Genomic DNA, 17,869 nt, shown 5'->3' with positions numbered 1-17,869 from the left:
TCATCTCCCCTGGGCTCCCAAACAAGCACTTCGTACGATGCACGTCGTTTGAAAATCGTTACTGGAAAAAGAAAAAAATTATCTAATCCTAAATAGGTCTGTAGCAGGGGATGCCGAGCAAAAATACGTTATACTTATTAAATTTAAGTGCGTAGGAAAAAAAATCGAAATCGTTTTGTGGAAAAGACGTTACAAGAATAAATTCTGGTGGCGTTATCTTTTAAATCTGCGCTTTCATCGAATCAGTTTTGGTACATAAGTTTCGCGAGTATACTGTGAATTTGTATGGGGCGGCAGGTTTAAAGGAAGAATTTCGTAGAACGCGATAATATGTTTTTAACTATACAGGACTTATCGGACTGCTCAACAAAATCAGAGGCTTACACGACACTTGGGATTTTTTTCCCTTACACATTCAGGCAAAATCGTAAGGATATTTAAAAGCCGAGTTAGGACCGTATTTTCAACTTATACAATGGCGAAAAAATTCTTTAAAATTCAGAAAATCGTACAAACTTTACAGTATAGACCGTAGTTATAGCGCGGAATATATTTGCAAGTATTTTCTCTCGACTTGACTCGGTTTTCTTTTTATTTTTAGACTAAAAACTTCTACTTTAAAGTAATATTTTTATTTTCAAATTACAAGCATTAGTTCTTATTAAATAAATCATCGAGTTTATATTACTTACTTTGGTGTTTTTTGTTTTTTTTTCTTCTTTTTTCTTTAGACTACTGGCGAGTTCTTTATTTTTGTTATTTGAAAATTCATTAATTATTCCGTTAACGTGTTAGGTAGGAAACCAGCTTCGCATATTTTTATCCTTTTTAATAATATAATAATAATTCAATCACAATGAAACGTTTTTTTCGCTCGCAATATGAAAATGATATCGTTGAGAAAATGTTCCCCAACATTTTTAATGTGAAAGGATATGGCGCTATATACTCAAAGGTGGCACCTTTGTCGTAAAATTTAAAGCTAAATAGCATTTAATAACAGAGTGTTTATTTTATTACCGAATAATATATCATAATATTAAGTTGTTTAGTGAGCGAGAATACGCAGCTTCAATGTATGTGTATAACTCACAACGGTGGTAATAATGCCATTTTAATGCGATTTATTGCAATTGTACCTATAATATTTTGTATGATTTTCACCTGTGGAAAAGAGAATAAAAGAATGGCGCGTGGTAGTTACCGAAAGTGCTATTAAAACTTGTACACTGGCAAAACTTGCCGCTATATTTCACATTCAAACGAATATTTCACCATGTAAGAGTTTCCTCGCTATGAGGAAAACAATTTTGATGATTAAAATACTAAAATGTTACTTTTAAGATTTTTTACTTTTGCTTCTTTTTCTCTTTCTTTTAAAAGCCGTGTCAGCAATAAAAATGTTTTCTTGCGGGGGATCGTTAAAAAAATATTTCCAAGAGCGTTTTAAATGATCATCGCGAATGAATTTTTAAAAAAATAAGAATACTTTATGTTCATTTCTTTTTTTCTTAGCGCGTGCGAGAGTCTCTCGACAGCCTTAGGGAAAACACCTCGCGGCTCTGCTCTTACTCTTTCTTTTTTTCCAGATTTTTAAAATCTTATACAATCGCATGTACAGTATTACAACTCTTAAATCCAAGCTGTGGTTTAGGCGAATAAGGCTGAAAAAAAAGTACATTAGTTCAAATTTTACCACTTTTATGCTAAAATTTACTTCCGTTTTTTTCTTTCGTGTACAAAAAAACTGCCCTTCTTCAAGTCTCGGATGAGAGGTTGCGGAGAAAAGTGTTTCAATTTGTGATTTTAAATTATGCCTTATTGTTATGTTGAGGATTCTCTCTAGTTATGAGATTGCTGAATAAAGGTGATTAGGGGGTTTGGAATTACGACTGAAGCCTGTGCGTGTAAGTCTAAGTACCCATACGTATGTTCTTATGCTATACAGGGTGTCCTATCAAATGTCTCTGGCAAGTGCTTCCGATTTGGGAATAATGCAATGTTTGAAAAATGAACAATTTGACTTGTAGCGAGTTAAGTTTCAAAAAAATTTTTTTTACAAAGGTCTTGAGGAAAATTTTTAAGTTTTCAGAGCTTTAGAAATTGTACATATCATATCATCTGCCGTACTTATTGCCAAGATTTTAATATTTAATTTCGTTATTAGATTTTTGACAAATTTTTGAAAAAAAAATCGACCAAATCGAATTTTATATTCTTTTTTCGATGTCCATAATCAGTTTAATGCTTTATCTCAAGCTATTGTAGACTGTGGAGCCTTCAACGGTTTTTTGATTTTAAAAGTTGAACTGGAGAAATTGGATTCAAAAATTTGAGTCTCAATGTATCGAAGAAAGCTATCAGAATAGTTGATTTGAATTTGTTGTAGGTCTAATATAGCTCAATATAATTTACTCCAAAACGGCTTGAAACCTTCACTAATCAGTTCAGGAGATCGAAAAGCATGTATGTTGTTGTCGTTGTCGTCTAAATCATGTCGTAATACGATGACAATGACCCGTTTGTTTACGTACCTACATCACTAATTAGAAACTCTCAAAAAGGAAATACGAGTAGGTAAATGAACTTTCGTTAGTGTCTACTGTAGGTATTCGGTCGTTTGATTAGCACTAGGATGAAAATTTTTTAGTAGCTACTTAACTGTTTCTATACCTAGTATACGTAAACGAATTATTTGGAAAAATTGCCGTAATTACCTACTTACTTACGTACAATTAAAAATAAAATATTTAGAATAATACTGCTAATGAATTCTGCCCATGATACATAGATAGCTTATTTCAATCTGACTTAGGCTATCGTTAAATTTTCCGACCTGCCATTTAGATTCAACAATATTTATCATTGAGGATGGTAAAAAAGATGAAAGCATAATATGTACGTATCATATTAAGAATGCATATGACTGTGTAGATAATTTATGGAATGTGTAAGCTATTTCTCGTTAACCACTTGGCTCCATTTACATATTTATCTATCACGCTTAGTAATCAAGTGCTTAAGTTGATTTTTTCAATTTTTGGCGGATTTTAAAAAATGGCGGGAAAACCTTACTGGCATATTAATCTTTAAAAAAATGGTAAATATAGAGATAAAAGTCTGAAAATTTGTTTATTATACTAACAAGGGAACCTCTTGAGGTGACACACTCCGATTTAAACGGGACCGCGATTTTTGGAAAGAGCATAGTCTAAAACCCCCAAAACCAAATTTTCAGCTGCCCAAGTTCATTTTTCGGTTTTTGGCGAATTTTTGAAAATTCAAAATTTACTGTTTTTGGAAATTTATGCTTTTTGTTTAAAAAAGTACGTACTTGATCAATAAAAATGGTCAAAATAAGTCCCAAAACTAATATTAATTACCCAAATCCAAATTTCACCATTTCCAGCCATTCTGGAGCCTCCAGCGCGATTTTTCAATGTCTCCAGAATTTTGAATTTGCGCCAGAAGGCGTGAATATGAAGTTGGGTAGCTAAAAATCGAGTTGTATATTATACTCAACCTGTTTAACGAGTTTATACACAGTTGAGCCGATTTTGAGAGTGACGCCTTAAAAGTGGTTTTTTCACCAGCTTTTTTCAAAATTAAAAAATCCAAAAAATCAAAAGATAACAGTTTGTGAGGAAATTTTTGAAATTTGTGCGAATCGCTGTATTTCTTCAAGAACTAACCCCCGGAGCGAAAATTCTACCATTTCCAGCCGTTTTGAAGCGAGAGTGACAACTCGAAAAACCACTCTTGAGGTGTTACTCTCAAAATCAGCTCAAATGTGGATAAACTCGTTAAACAGGTCGAGTGTAATATACAATACGATTTTTAGCTGCCCAACTTCATACTCACGCCTTCTGGAAAAATTGAAAAATCGCGCTGGAAGCTCCAGAATGGCTGGAAATGGTGAAATTTGGATTTGGGTAATTAATATTACCTAGTTTTGGAACTTATTTTGACCATTTTTATTGATCAAGTACGTACTTTTTTTAAAAAAAGCATAACTTGCCAAAAACAGTCAATTTTGAATTTTCAAAAATTCGCCAAAAATCGAAAAATGAACTTGGGCAGCTGAAAATTTCGTTTTGAGGGTTTTAGACTATGCCCCTTTTAAAAATCACGGTCCCGTTCAAATCGGAGTGTGACACCTGAAATGAGGTTCCCTTGTAAGATTGACCCACCGAATTGATTGCCACCATTTTCAAAATGACCCGGGGAGCCTCCAGCAAAAATATAGACTTTTCTCCAGTAACTTCAGATTGCTTCAGAAGGAGTTGCTATCGACTCGGTTCCATGAAAATTGGATCCTGTCATAAATTCGACAGAAATCCTTAATGTAGCAAACCATTTTCCAGTACTGTACATCCAACATTTCCCTAAAGAATTTTTCGAGCAATGAATAGCAGAATAAAAATGGTTCCTTTATAATTTTCAACCTAAAATAGATCTAGACAATGAAGTAATCAACGGCAATATTTTCGGTATGAAAAGAGATGAGTAATCTATTTCCGAAAAAATTTAGCTCGAAGTATTTGGGAGAGAAGGACAGTGTAGGGGAAGTGTACAATTTGAAGAATTATTAATGAGAATCAATTTCAACTTTTCTGAACGATATTTGAACTTTTTCACTTATCATGGGACCGCAAAGAAAAATTATGTTTACCTATAGACCTTTGAGGATTTTCCTTTCGGTTTTTTTTTACAAATTTTTAAAAATTCAACTTGCATGGTTAAAAATTTGGTTTGAGAGATTTTCGCGTAGACTTCCAAAAATTTATGTTTTATGCGTACAGTTTGAAGTCGGAGAGCTCAAACAGTTCTTTTATCATACTACATATTAAACGTGCTTACCTTTTGATTTCTCAAGTCAGAGCAACGTCATATAGTCACAGAACTACCTACGCCAATGTTTATCTAATCATAATGAAATAAAAACCAATTCCTACCGCCCTAGGTATTTAAAAATATCATTCCTTGATCCAAAATGGTATCACCGCTATTTTCATAACACGTAAAAATCTGCAAATTCAGCGATAACAATACGTTTGAAAGAAAATAAATTAATACGGAGTAACAATAGCTTTAAGCTGATTATGCATAAACCTACGTAGAGTGGGCTATCTTTATTGTAGTCTGTTCATATACGTACCTACTCAAGTATATACAACTCTGCTTCTCAAAAATATTCACACGATTAATAAAATCTTAACAATTTGGAGACATTCGACGATTTTTAAAATTAAACGTAACTCAACCATTAACTGGCGCTAGAAAAAGCATATAGGTAGGTACCTAGTAATTCAAGAATAGCTTAGAACAGCACAAAATGTGCGGTAGATTAGAATTTTAGAACGTGTGGATATTTTACACTAAAATGTAGGTGTTAAGTAAAGCTTTCTAACGAACGAGATTTATCATTTGAAACAATATTGTGAAATTTTCACTTCGACGGTATTATTGCGAGCTTAAAATAGATTTCCAGTATAATACGAAATATTCCATCGATTACGATGCAGCGGTGTATTCCAGAGTAATACAATCCAACTACCTATGTATGTAGTATGTACCATAGCTGGTTGGAAATCGTGTCTCGTCGAATTATAGTACCCACTTAATAGACCTACAGTCTACACGTACTTATACATATTAGTCTACAGTCCAAACACCAAAAAGTGCTCTAGAAACCGAAAACAGTTCAATTTTTTTGGGGGAAAAAAAAAGAGTTGGCATTTCGTTAGTATCTTATTAACATTCAAGAAAATGGACATTTCGGATTTTTTGACTGGCACAATAGGGAGCTGGAGCCTCAAAACCCCCATTTTTCGAAGTTGGCGGGGGGAAAAAAATTTTTTTTTAATTTGGTAGAGGACACTCTCCCGAGTATAGATATATACTTTTTTTGAGTTGGATTCCGGCACAGTTGCGTTCCAGAGCTGCATAAAGGCAATTTTTTGCCAATTTTGGCACTTTTTCACATAAAAACGACTCTGTAGAAGCAATACGGCCTGGGGGGAAAAAAATACGCACCTACATGATTGCATCCATTCATCCCACGCTGATAGAGACCAACTTTGTGAAAAACGGCCGGCACAATGACCCGCAGTGAATTTTCAAAGTTACGCATCTGGGCCATTTCATTTAAAAAAATGGATGTATGACATTTTGACAACGTGACCGTGCGACCTATCAAAGTGGGTTAAAATTTCGCGAGAAAACCGAAAATCTCGATGAAAATTTTTTTTGAGCATATCATGAAAAATTTGAGCTAAACAATTGTATGAATAATTTCTCAATTAGGTACTTTCAGTCTGTTGTAACATGTGACCTATACAAAATGGTTAAAATTTTGCGAGGAAACCGAAAATTTCAATGAAAATTTTTTTGAGTGTTTCATGAAAATTTTGAGCTAAAAAAATTGCATGAATCATTTTTCAAGTACATATGCCATCAGTCTGTTGTAACATGCGACCTATGCAAATGGGTTAAAATTTCGCGAGAAAACCGAAAATCTCAATGAAAATTTTTTTTGAGCATCTCATGAATAATTTGAGCTAAACAATTGTATGAATAATTTCTCAATTAGGTACTTTCAGTCTGTTGTAACATGTGACCTATACAAAATGGTTAAAATTTTGCGAGGAAACCGAAAATTTCAATGAAAATTTTTTTGAGTGTTTCATGAAAATTTTGAGCTAAAAAAATTGCATGAATCATTTTTCAAGTACATATGCCATCAGTCTGTTGTAACATGCGACCTATGCAAATGGATTAAAATTTCGCGAGAAAACCGAAAATCTCAATGAAAACTTTTATTGAGCATCTCATGAAAATTTTGCAGTAAAAAATTGTATTAACCATTTCTCAAGTATTTTCAGTCTGTTGTAACATGCGACCTATTTGAAATGGTTGAAGTTTTGGGTAAAATATAAGTAAAGATTTGGATAGATTTTTATAAAAGGCTTATCTCAACAATCTTGAGCCTCAAAAATCTGGTACATTGTTCAGTATTTTCAATGAAATATCCTCAAGATCGCTTCAGTTTGGTAAACTCAACACAAAACGGACACAAAATTTTGGCGAATTTGATACCCCCACCAGGCACAATCGTAGTTCACTAGGTGGCACTGGTGCCGTCCAGTTTATATGTTATTTTATGCTCTGAACATTGACGAACAAGAACCACTCAAGAAAGTCACGTATTGCATCATCCGTTACTCCAACTATTCCTAATCGCCAACCTTTTGACTTACACAATCATTATGTCTGCATTTTCCTACAATTAGTAGGTATTTTTTGGAATATGATAAGTATAAAAGTAAAAATATTAGGTACCTATCTATGAAAATCAGTAAAATCAAATTTCATCAACATCTTGTTGTTTTACATGGAATTTCCAACCCTATATCAGAAGTCGGATTACGTACCTACTTCGTTATAAATAGTGAAAAATTAATGTGACTCATGGGGCTCAAAATTGTTGAGCTTTGCTTTCTATACATGAAAAAAAAACTATTCAAATCTTTGTATTTCACGCGAAATTTTAACCCTTCCATATACTTAGGTTGTTACAACAGTTTGAAAGTATTTTAGAAATGATTCATGCAATTTTTTTAGCTCAAAATTTTCATGAAACACTCAAAAAAATTTTCATTGAAATTTTCGGTTTCCTCGCAAAATTTTAATCATTTTGTATGTATAGGTCACATGTTACAACAGACTAAAAGTACCTATCTGAGAAATTATTCATACAATTTTTTAGCTCAAAATTTTCATGAGACGCTCAAAAAAAATTTTCATTGAGATTTTCGGTTTTCTCGCGAAATTTTAACCCACTTTGATTGGTCGCACGGTCACGTTGTCAAAATGTCATACGTCCATTTTTTTTAATGAAATGACCCGGATGCGTAACTTTGAAAATTCACTGCGGGTCATTGTGCCGGCCGTTTTTCACAAAGTTGGTCTCTATCAGCGTGGGATGAATGGATGCAATCATGTAGGTGCGTATTTTTTTCCCCCCAGGCCGTATTGCTTCTACAGAGTCGTTTTTATGTGAAAAAGTGCCAAAATTGGCAAAAAATTGCCTTTATGCAGCTCTGGAACGCAACTGTGCCGGAATCCAACTCAAAAAAAGTATATATCTATACTCGGGAGAGTGTCCTCTACCAAATTAAAAAAAAATTTTTTTCCCCCGCCAACTTCGAAAAATGGGGGTTTTGAGGCTCCAGCTCCCTATTGTGCCAGTCAAAAAATCCGAAATGTCCATTTTCTTGAATGTTAATAAGATACTAACGAAATGCCAACTCTTTTTTTTCCCCCCCAAAATGGTCAACTCAAATGACACTTTTTTGCGCTTGGACTGTAGACTATATGGTCAGATTTGCTGGTAGATATTCAGAAAAACAGCAGAATATTTGATTTTTATACAATATATGCTTGCTGAAAGCTCAGAGGCTTGGACTTTAATATTGCATGTAAAGAATCACTACCTATATGACATGACTTTTTTTTTTTTTTAATTTATAAACACGTACAAAATTTAATTCTGATGCTTGCTGGTCGAATAATTGAACCATTAACTTTGCTTTAGAAGCACGCGTATATTAGGTACCTACCTACTACCTACATATAATTTTATTAAATTCAACCTTATCTTACAAATCAATCCAAAATGAACACACACATAATTATATTTTCAATCGACCTAATAATTCAAAAAATGACCTATAGAAGCATAGCCTTTTCGTGAAAAAAAAAATTCACAATCAACAAGAACGTAACTATAATTACTCGCGAACGTAGTCATTTTTCAATGTCCCAGTATTTCCGTCATATCAATAAAAAAAAAAAACATACCACACTATAATCTCCATGATCGTAATTTTAGCCAAAAATAACACGTTGTAAAACAAGCCTTTACACGTACATAAATTGCAATAAATTACCTACCAAACAGAATTAACGCCGGTTTCAAAATCCGCATTATAATTAAGTAAACAAAAATTTAGCATTTATGTCGGTGTTAAAAAATTTACGGTATTATATACTTACTTAGGAGGTTAAAATCACTCTTGAGATACTGCAACGACAGCGCTGTGTTCTGAGTTGGTTATTTTAAAATATTTCGAATATCTAAGGAAACAGAATGCTGCGTTGAAATGTAATGTATCTAACGTAAGACGAGAGGGAACAATCTTGGTGAATTTATAAACATCCGTGCGAACTGAACCATTACGTTATTGTCCTAGATCACATGTGTTCATATGTACAATACGATACAAATTTGCAAAAATAGTACCTACGAATATCTATACCAGACAAAGAAAAATTGTGAAATTGCTGAGCTTTCAATTGAATCAATTTTTATATTAAAATATTTGTACTTCACGGAGAAAGTGTCTTGATTCCCAGGAAATAATTTTTAAGAGACACGAAAAAATCGAAAGAACAGCCAAAAATACACCACCAGATCAAATTTCAGATGCTAAATTTCCTTTTTTGATTTTTGGAAAGTTTTTGAATATTCAAATTTACCCCTACTAATACCATGAAAAAATTGAAATTTGATTAAATTTAAGTACAGAGAAATGTGGTTCAACTGTGATCTATTTTTACCTTCCAAAATTTATGATAATTGATAGATAATTTTGAGCGACTCTGAAGCCTCCGGTAGACTTTTGGATTTTCTAGTTTTAGGAAAATTGTTGTAGAAAAAATCCAAAATCAAATTCAGTGCCTTTTTTTCTTATAATGTAGAAGAGACGTATAGCCCAGAGCTCGCTTCAAGCAAGTGCCCTGTAAACTTGAATGGCCATATTGATTTTGACAGAACACCCCCCCCCCCAAGACATTTTCAAAACTGTTTAAACCCAAAATTTTTCACGGTAATTAGGTTGTTACTTTAGAAAAAAAAATAATAAGTAATAAAAAAAACATCTTGCGCAGTACGCAAGATCAACCGACTTTGCTCTAAATAACCCCCAGCAATTTACCAACATTTACCTCAGTAATTTACCGGACATTACCTCAAAATTTACCAATTTACCGAAATTTACCAATTTATCAAAATATACCAATTTACCAAAAATTTACCAAATTACCAAAATTTATACCAATTTACCAAAATTTACCAAAATTTACCAAAATTTACCAGAATCTATCAAATTACCAAAATTTATACCAATTTACCAAAGTTTATACCAATTTACCAAAATTTATACCAATTTACCAAAAATAACCCCAGCAATTCACCAACATTTACCTCAGTAATTTACCAGACATTTCCTCACTAATTTACCAATTTTTTACCGACTTTTATGTTAATTACCCCAGTAATTTACTGCACTAGGTTTTTACCAATTTACCAAAATTTACCAATTTACCAAAAAAAAAAAAAAATAACACCAGCATCCAGCAATTTACCAACATTTACCTCAGTAATTTACCAGACATTACCCCACTAATTTACCAATTTTTTATTACCCCAGTAATTTACTTCCAAAGGTTGATACCAATTCAACAAAATAAATTACCCCACTAATTTAACAATACCAAAAATTACCACAGCAATTTAATAAAATTTACCAATTTACCAAAAATTACCTCAGTAATTTATCAAAATTTTCAACCAACTTTATTGGAAAACTGAAAATTACCCCAGCAATTTACGAAAATTTACCAATTGGAATACCAATTTACCAAAAATTACGCCATTAATTTACCAAAACAAAAATTACCCAAGCAATTTACCAAAATTTTCGACCAACTTTAATTACCAGTAATTCACCAAAAATAACTAATCATTTTATTTATGTACTGAAAATTACTATTAATTTACCAAAAAAAAAAAATTATCAAAAGTTACTGGATATTTACCAAAAACTTAATGTTGTTTGTTGAAACAAAAATTACACTAGAAATTTTTGAAAAATTTTGATTTTTTATGGCAAAAAAATTTTGGACGGATAAAATTAACAAAAAAATTAACAAAAAAATCGACAAAAAATTTTCACTTCTTGACTCACGCGGGATTCGAACACCCGACCTCCGGCGCACCAATCTGCAACCTAGACACCCTAACCACCCCATCTGTTTGTTGGGGGTGAGCCGTTTGCGAGATATAAGGGTTTACACAAATTTCTGCTTATCCATAACGTTGAAACACACTTAAACGTTCATATCTCGTAAACGGCTGAATCGATTTCGACCAAATTAAAAATTTCTCTAGTTCAGTATCAAAGCAATATTTTGCCATCATCAGTTTCGACTTAAAGTTCGGAGCTTTTGAGTTCAGCGTGACACAAATTTATACATAAATTGATATACCTATATATCTATAGATTTAAACTTAGTCATTGTGGTGCCCGTTTTAAGTATACGTAGTCATTGTGGTGCCCGGTTTTGGTCTTGTGGCGCCCAAATCGGGCACCACAAGGTCTTTTTATATAAAACGATGCAGAATCGAGTGAAATGCACTTTAAGGTGATAAAAAAATTTTTGAGGTAGGCACCACAAGTACCAAGTTTATGTATCGGGCACCTCTATGACTAACTATGATGAAAAATCCAAACTGCACCAAAACACCTTTATCATACATATATATGTGATCCTCTATGTACGCGGGCACCACAATTACCATAAAAGACCCGGGCACCACAAGGTACTAGGTACGTGTATTTATATACAGGGTGTTAAATAAAGCGTGGGCAATAATTTCACAATAGATGCAACTCGAGTAGACGAGCAAAAAACGTTATTATGATAAGTTGCATATCTTGTAAAATGAAGGCGCTACGTGCTCCGCAAAACTCGAAATTTACCAATTTTGAAAAATTCATCAAAAATAAGAAAACGTTTGAATCATTCAAGTGATGCCCCTAACCCATAGTACTCGAGTGGACGGACAAAAAAAGTTATTATGACCAATTGCCTATCTTCAAAATTGAAGGGGCAAACTTGATTCAAAATTTCCTAATTTCGAGTGCCCCAAATTTGAATTTTGAAATTGTGCGGGCCCCTTCAATTTTGAAGATAGGCAATTGGTCATAATAACTTGTTTTGTTCGTCCACTCGAGTACTATGAGTTAAGGGCATCCTTTGAATGATTCAAACATTTTCTTACTGTCTGCGTATTGAAGAAATTACCTCATTTTTGAACCAAAATTCACCAATTTTGAAAAATTCATCAAAAATAAGAAGATGTTTGAATCATTCAAATGATGCGCCTTACCCATAGTACTCGAGTGGACGAACAAAACAAGTTATTATGGCCAATTGCCTATCTTCAAAATTGAAGGGGCCCGCACAATTTCAAAATTCAAATTTGGGGCACTCGAAATTTGGAAATTTTGAATCAAGTTTGCCCCTTCAATTTTGAAGATAGGCGATTGGTCATAATAACTTTTTTTGTTCGTCCACTCGAGTACTATGGGTTAGGGACATCACTTAAATGATTCAAACGTTTTCTTATTTATGATGAATTTTTCAAAATTGGTAAATTTCGAGTTTTGCGGAGCACGTAGCGCCTTCATTTTACAAGATAGGCAACTTATCATAATAACGTTTTTTGCTCGTCTACTCGAGTTGCATCTATTGTGAAATTATTGCCCACGCTTTATTTAACACCCTGTATAAATAAATATATATGTAAACTTATCTCGTTTTGCGCCATACGTCTTATCGTGATCAGCACACTCCAAAACGTCAAGAAAACCCACCCCCACCCAATTCTTGAACCATCATGACAAATACAATACCTCACTTTTCCGTTTCACGGCAAAGTCGGTAAAATGAATCTGATTTCATCCAATTTCCGACTTCTTGAATCGACTGTTGGTGGTTCAAACCGTCGCATTGTGGGGACTACAGGCGGATTTTTTTTAGCAAAATGATCGCCACAAATGAGCAAAATGATCACGAATACCGTAAATCAGAATTTGTGTGATATTATTGAATTTTATTTAGAACTTTTTTGTGGCAATTTTTTCAAAACTGTTAAGTATAGAAATCCACGGTGGGTTTCAAAATGATTCAAAACCACCTTTCATCGATTCGGGAGATTAAAAAATGGTATGAACTGAATTTTAACTTTTTACTTCAATTTGAGATCAAATTTTAATTTTTTGCAGAAAAAAAGGGAGCTTTAACTTTTTTTAAAATTTCCAAAAATCGAAGGGTGAATTTTATACACATCTATTTGATGGCTTAGTGGATATCTTTTTGGATATTTTTGACCTCAGAAAATTTTTTCCCAAGTTGGAATACCTACTTCAAAAAGTGTTTTTCAATAAAAAAAATGAATTTTTTCTTGATAAAAACCGCTTGGAAAACTTGGGTACGAGAATAAATGGAGAAAAAACAAACTGTTTCTTCACGACCTGTAATGTATAAATTCGCCTGAGGAGCCACAAAATGTCTTAATTTTGGAAATGTCTAAAAATATAAATATCTATTTTTTTGTGTTTAGGCACCTACCTAATCAAAAATAATTTTTTAAATGTTGCCCCATAATTCAATCCTTCTTGGTGTAGATATATTTGTATTAGGCACTCGACAGGCACTCATACTGGTTTGGGAAAATGATATCATCCAGCGCCATTTAATGAAATTTCAAAATTATGAATAACGTTTGCTAGTAGACTTCCGCAATATGTAGGTATTACTATATTATGATTAAAAGTAATTTCCTCGTTGGTACATATTTTTTGGCCTCATTTAACGTAACCCTAGCTTTCGAACGGTCAAAAATTTCGATGGTAATTTTTTTTTTTTTAAATAACGCCGAACCTTGGTTATAATTTTCACCCTCGTAAAAAGTATAATATACGCTGGTGGTCTTCTCGTAGATATATTTCATATACTTACTTACACAGTATACGTAAAACCAGAGTCGACGACGAACGCTAGAATATAAGCTTTTTTCAGCTTCCTTCGTCGTACCGAGTATAATACGTTTTACGTATACCTGCGTATGTATCTGTTTCTTTCGGCGTCTCTTGCTTGTGAAATGGGAAACTTTCGTGTTTTTGTAACTTTTACAAGAATAACTACTTTTTAAAACATTTTCTAATTCCACGCATAAACTTTTTATTATATTACAAATATGGATTTACCGAGACGTGAACTTCTTTTCTTTTTTTCCCCCTCTTGTGTTATTCGACTTGTTTGTGGGTGCAAGGAAGGGGGAGGGGGTTTATTGGACTCGCTTATCTTACTCGAAACATAGTAGGTGCTGTGTAGTGTGTATGTACATGTACGTGGTACATATTATCAAAGAATACGGATGAATGTACATAGGAGTATATATAGTGTATTCGAAAATTGTAATTTAATATAAAGTACGTGGTATTAAGTTTTTATTAATCAATGTCGCCGTACATAATACAATTTGCCAAGTTTCGCGTCTTAAATTAATAATCCGGCGTATTTATTTTGAACGCAGCTAGATCGTCTCGTTCATATATCGTCAAGACACCGAGTGCGAAGAGCTGTATTTGTAATTTGTCAACTGCTTTATGAAAACAGATACACGTTTAGACACTTCCCGAATGTTTTTATTTCGGAGGATAAATTAAGTTTTCGGGGTTTAGTCGTCTTGTAGTCGTTGAAAGGTTTGTAATGAGAAAATTTTATCATCTTTCTGAGTATTTGATAGATATACTTACCGGGTACCTGTGAACAAATTTGTGGACGATGATGATTTCGTACATAAAAATCAACTTTCAAGCAAAGTATGCAACTTCTGTTTTTCAACTTGAGAGTGCTTTGTTCAGGTGAAATATGCTTGAGGAACAAAGGGGATAAAGTTTTTTTTTAAAATTGGTTTATTTACGGTATTTTGGCACAGAAATTTAAAAAATTTGAAAAAAAGCGTTGATTTTATGATTTTTCAAACTGTGGAATCTGTATGCAGGGAGAATGGCATTGCTGGCATGCATGAGGATTGAGGAAGTTTTGTTTTTTTTTTTGAAAAAATTCTTACCGAAAAATTGGAAAAAATTCATTCACTTTTTTTTCAACTAAGTATGGAAAACTTTTGGCATAATTTTTTGACTTGGAAAAAAAATTATCATTTCATTATAAAATTAAACTTGTTTAGGAAGTATAAGAAGCATTAAAAATTGAAGCTATACAACATGAAGACTAAAAATTATGAGTGAAATAACTCGAAATGGTCGTAAATTGTTTCATTTTACTGGGTACCATTCATATCTATATAAATAAGGCATTTTATGTCGACATAGAGTTGGGCAATTTTTTCAATTTTCACCAAAATGTTGGGCCTTGAGCCCTTAAAGGTATCTAGATCTCATTCTAAAATTTTATAATCTGTTAAAAAGGAAGCATAAAAGAAACCTCGTCTGGATTTCTTCGAAATTTTAAATGATCTCCCTCAAATTTTGTTTTCATAATGATGATTTGATGATTAATAAGCTCTAATACGAAAAATCAATTTTGAGTTTTTCGAATATGTTAATTTGACACATTAACTCCAAATTTAAGTAATTCTGAGATCGAAGTCCTTAACGCAGTGAAGTAGACCATATTAAAGAGAGCTCATGAAAAAAAAACTGAGGAAAATCCGAGTATGCCACTTAATTTTTGGTTCGAGTAGATATTAAATGATTTCTGTATGATCAAACACCATTCTCTTCATTTCTATACTGACCGAGAAATGGAAACTGAAATTAACTGTCTTTACAGCTTTACTCCTGCAACATGAAGGTTAGACAACCACACATACATAAATTCAGCAAGTGTTGCATAGTCTTAATGAATAGAAGACCTTACACTTCCACCCTGAAACATCCCTTATATTGCTTATATGTACCTAGGCATAATACAAAACCAAAGATGTAGACTAATAATACTATACACATAAATGCGGCCGCGTTAAATCGTCTGAGTTAATTAATTCTTCCGACAAATTTCGGAACATCGTAATAACATCCGGTTAACCCAGAACTGGTAGGCTGCGTTCTTATTTAATTATCGTTTCGAAAATCTTCCAAAATAAGATAAAAGCACGCATGATGGAGTTCGAGTGAGAAAGACTGAGGGCTGAGTTTACGTTTCGCGAATAATTTAAATATTCTCCATTTCTATTATAAATCTATCATTTTAACTGACGTGTACTGATGATCCGACTGCGCACGTAACCCTCTCTCTATCCTCTCCAATCTGTCTTGCTAAAAGTAAAGAGAAAATTATCTTATATCTAAGACTTCCACAATTTCATTTCGCCTCCACTTGGTTGAAAAATATATCCTAATTTCTTATCGTTATACGCCACCATCGTCACGAAGAAAGGTTAAAACGGCGAATAATTTTCGGGTACTAAAGATATTTGCGACGTTGTACAGGTTTGCTAGGTAGGTTAGAGGTGCTCGCAATAATGTTACGGTTTGATAATATAAACTATGTAATATTCAGGTCTACAGGCGAAAAAAGCGTAGCATAGTTAATGAACACCCTAATTACAGGCCTTTTCGCCTTTTCGCCAAATACGTACGTATATGAAATATAGCCCCAAAAGTTATATCTAAAGATACGATACACGTCATGATGTATAATTTTTACGCACCCGACATTGTGTAGGAATATACGTACGTACGTACCTACCTACCTACCTACTCGTACTATACGACACCACACGAGATGTGCTCAGCTCACTACTTGCTAACACGGAATCAAATCGTACACGGTTGGTTATACACGAGGAATAAAAATTACTTTGTTCAACAACCCCCATCTGAGGGTTAAACATATGTAGATGTAGAACCTTTCAATCAAAATATTTGTCTGAAACCACCATACCTACGCATACCGTCAAATCGTCACATTGTAGCACGTTGTTACATAGATAGGTACCTACCTAAATAGTATGTATATTTTCTTGCACAAAATACCGCATCACAGAACACAACACAACACACACACAGCATCAGCATCGCGATGAAGGATTTTCATCTCTTCGTTGCATATTCATCGCGACGACGACGATGCTGTTGTAGATAAACCCAGCTGAATTTTCCAATTTAAATGTTGATAAGAATTACTAATTTTTAACGGAACCGACGAAATTTTAATTTCAGTTTTATAAAGATTTCTCGCAGAATTATTAGCGCCAAAGAGTGAAATGAAATTAATACACAAAGACGCGGACGATAGGATACGATAGGATGGTGTAGTGTATAAGTTGAAATTATATATATATAAGGAGTGAGAGGATTCAGAACTAGAGGGATTATTAAACTTCTACATCGTTAATTACGAGCGTTTTACATTACGACGGATAACAATCAATCTAGCGTACTTATAAACGACAGTCCTAATGAAATAAACCCCCAATGGGTGAATAGTTTACTGCATTAACAGCCCAAACTACCTAAAATGATTAGAATATAGTGTTTCCCTTTTAATTGTGAACAATTTATTTTCCACTGATATTCATTACCGGTATATTAGCGCGTAGGTATTGTGCTAAATCGAGTCTATATTTAATATGTAGGTAGGTACCTATAAGTATATTTCCTGGCTCCAATCAAATGTCCATGTCGAAGAGGTAATGTATGTAGTTGAAAGCAAGGGAAAAGAGGGAAGATTCGCGAATGTATTTTTTAAAAATAATTTACTTATTGTAAATGAAGACTTATATTTACTGACAAGTGTGATAGGTGACTTGTAAAGAAGCAATATTATATCGAAAATAAAAAATATACCTACCTACATTGGAGGGTTTTCACGAAATCATAAGTACCCTATAAGAAGTCCTCGAAGTGGAGAATTTTTTAGGTGATTTTTGTACAACGTAAAGAGTAGGTAGGTACTAGGTAGGTATACAAGATATGTACGCAGTAAATTG

General features: G+C 33.3%; 1 protein-coding gene across 1 annotated transcript in view; it reads left to right on the top strand.

The window, feature by feature from the left end:
- The window catches only part of LOC135836103 (protein O-linked-mannose beta-1,2-N-acetylglucosaminyltransferase 1-like), a 104,823-nt gene that overhangs the window by 18,717 nt on the left and 68,237 nt on the right, over window positions 1–17,869 (top strand). The gene's annotated exons all lie outside the window — the stretch shown is intronic.

Source organism: Planococcus citri, chromosome 2 (genome assembly GCF_950023065.1).
Source record: "Planococcus citri chromosome 2, ihPlaCitr1.1, whole genome shotgun sequence".
NCBI classification, from domain to species: Eukaryota; Metazoa; Arthropoda; class Insecta; order Hemiptera; family Pseudococcidae; genus Planococcus; species Planococcus citri.
The sequence above is the reverse complement of the archived record's forward strand: the minus strand, read 5'-3'. Positions and strand labels throughout refer to the sequence as shown.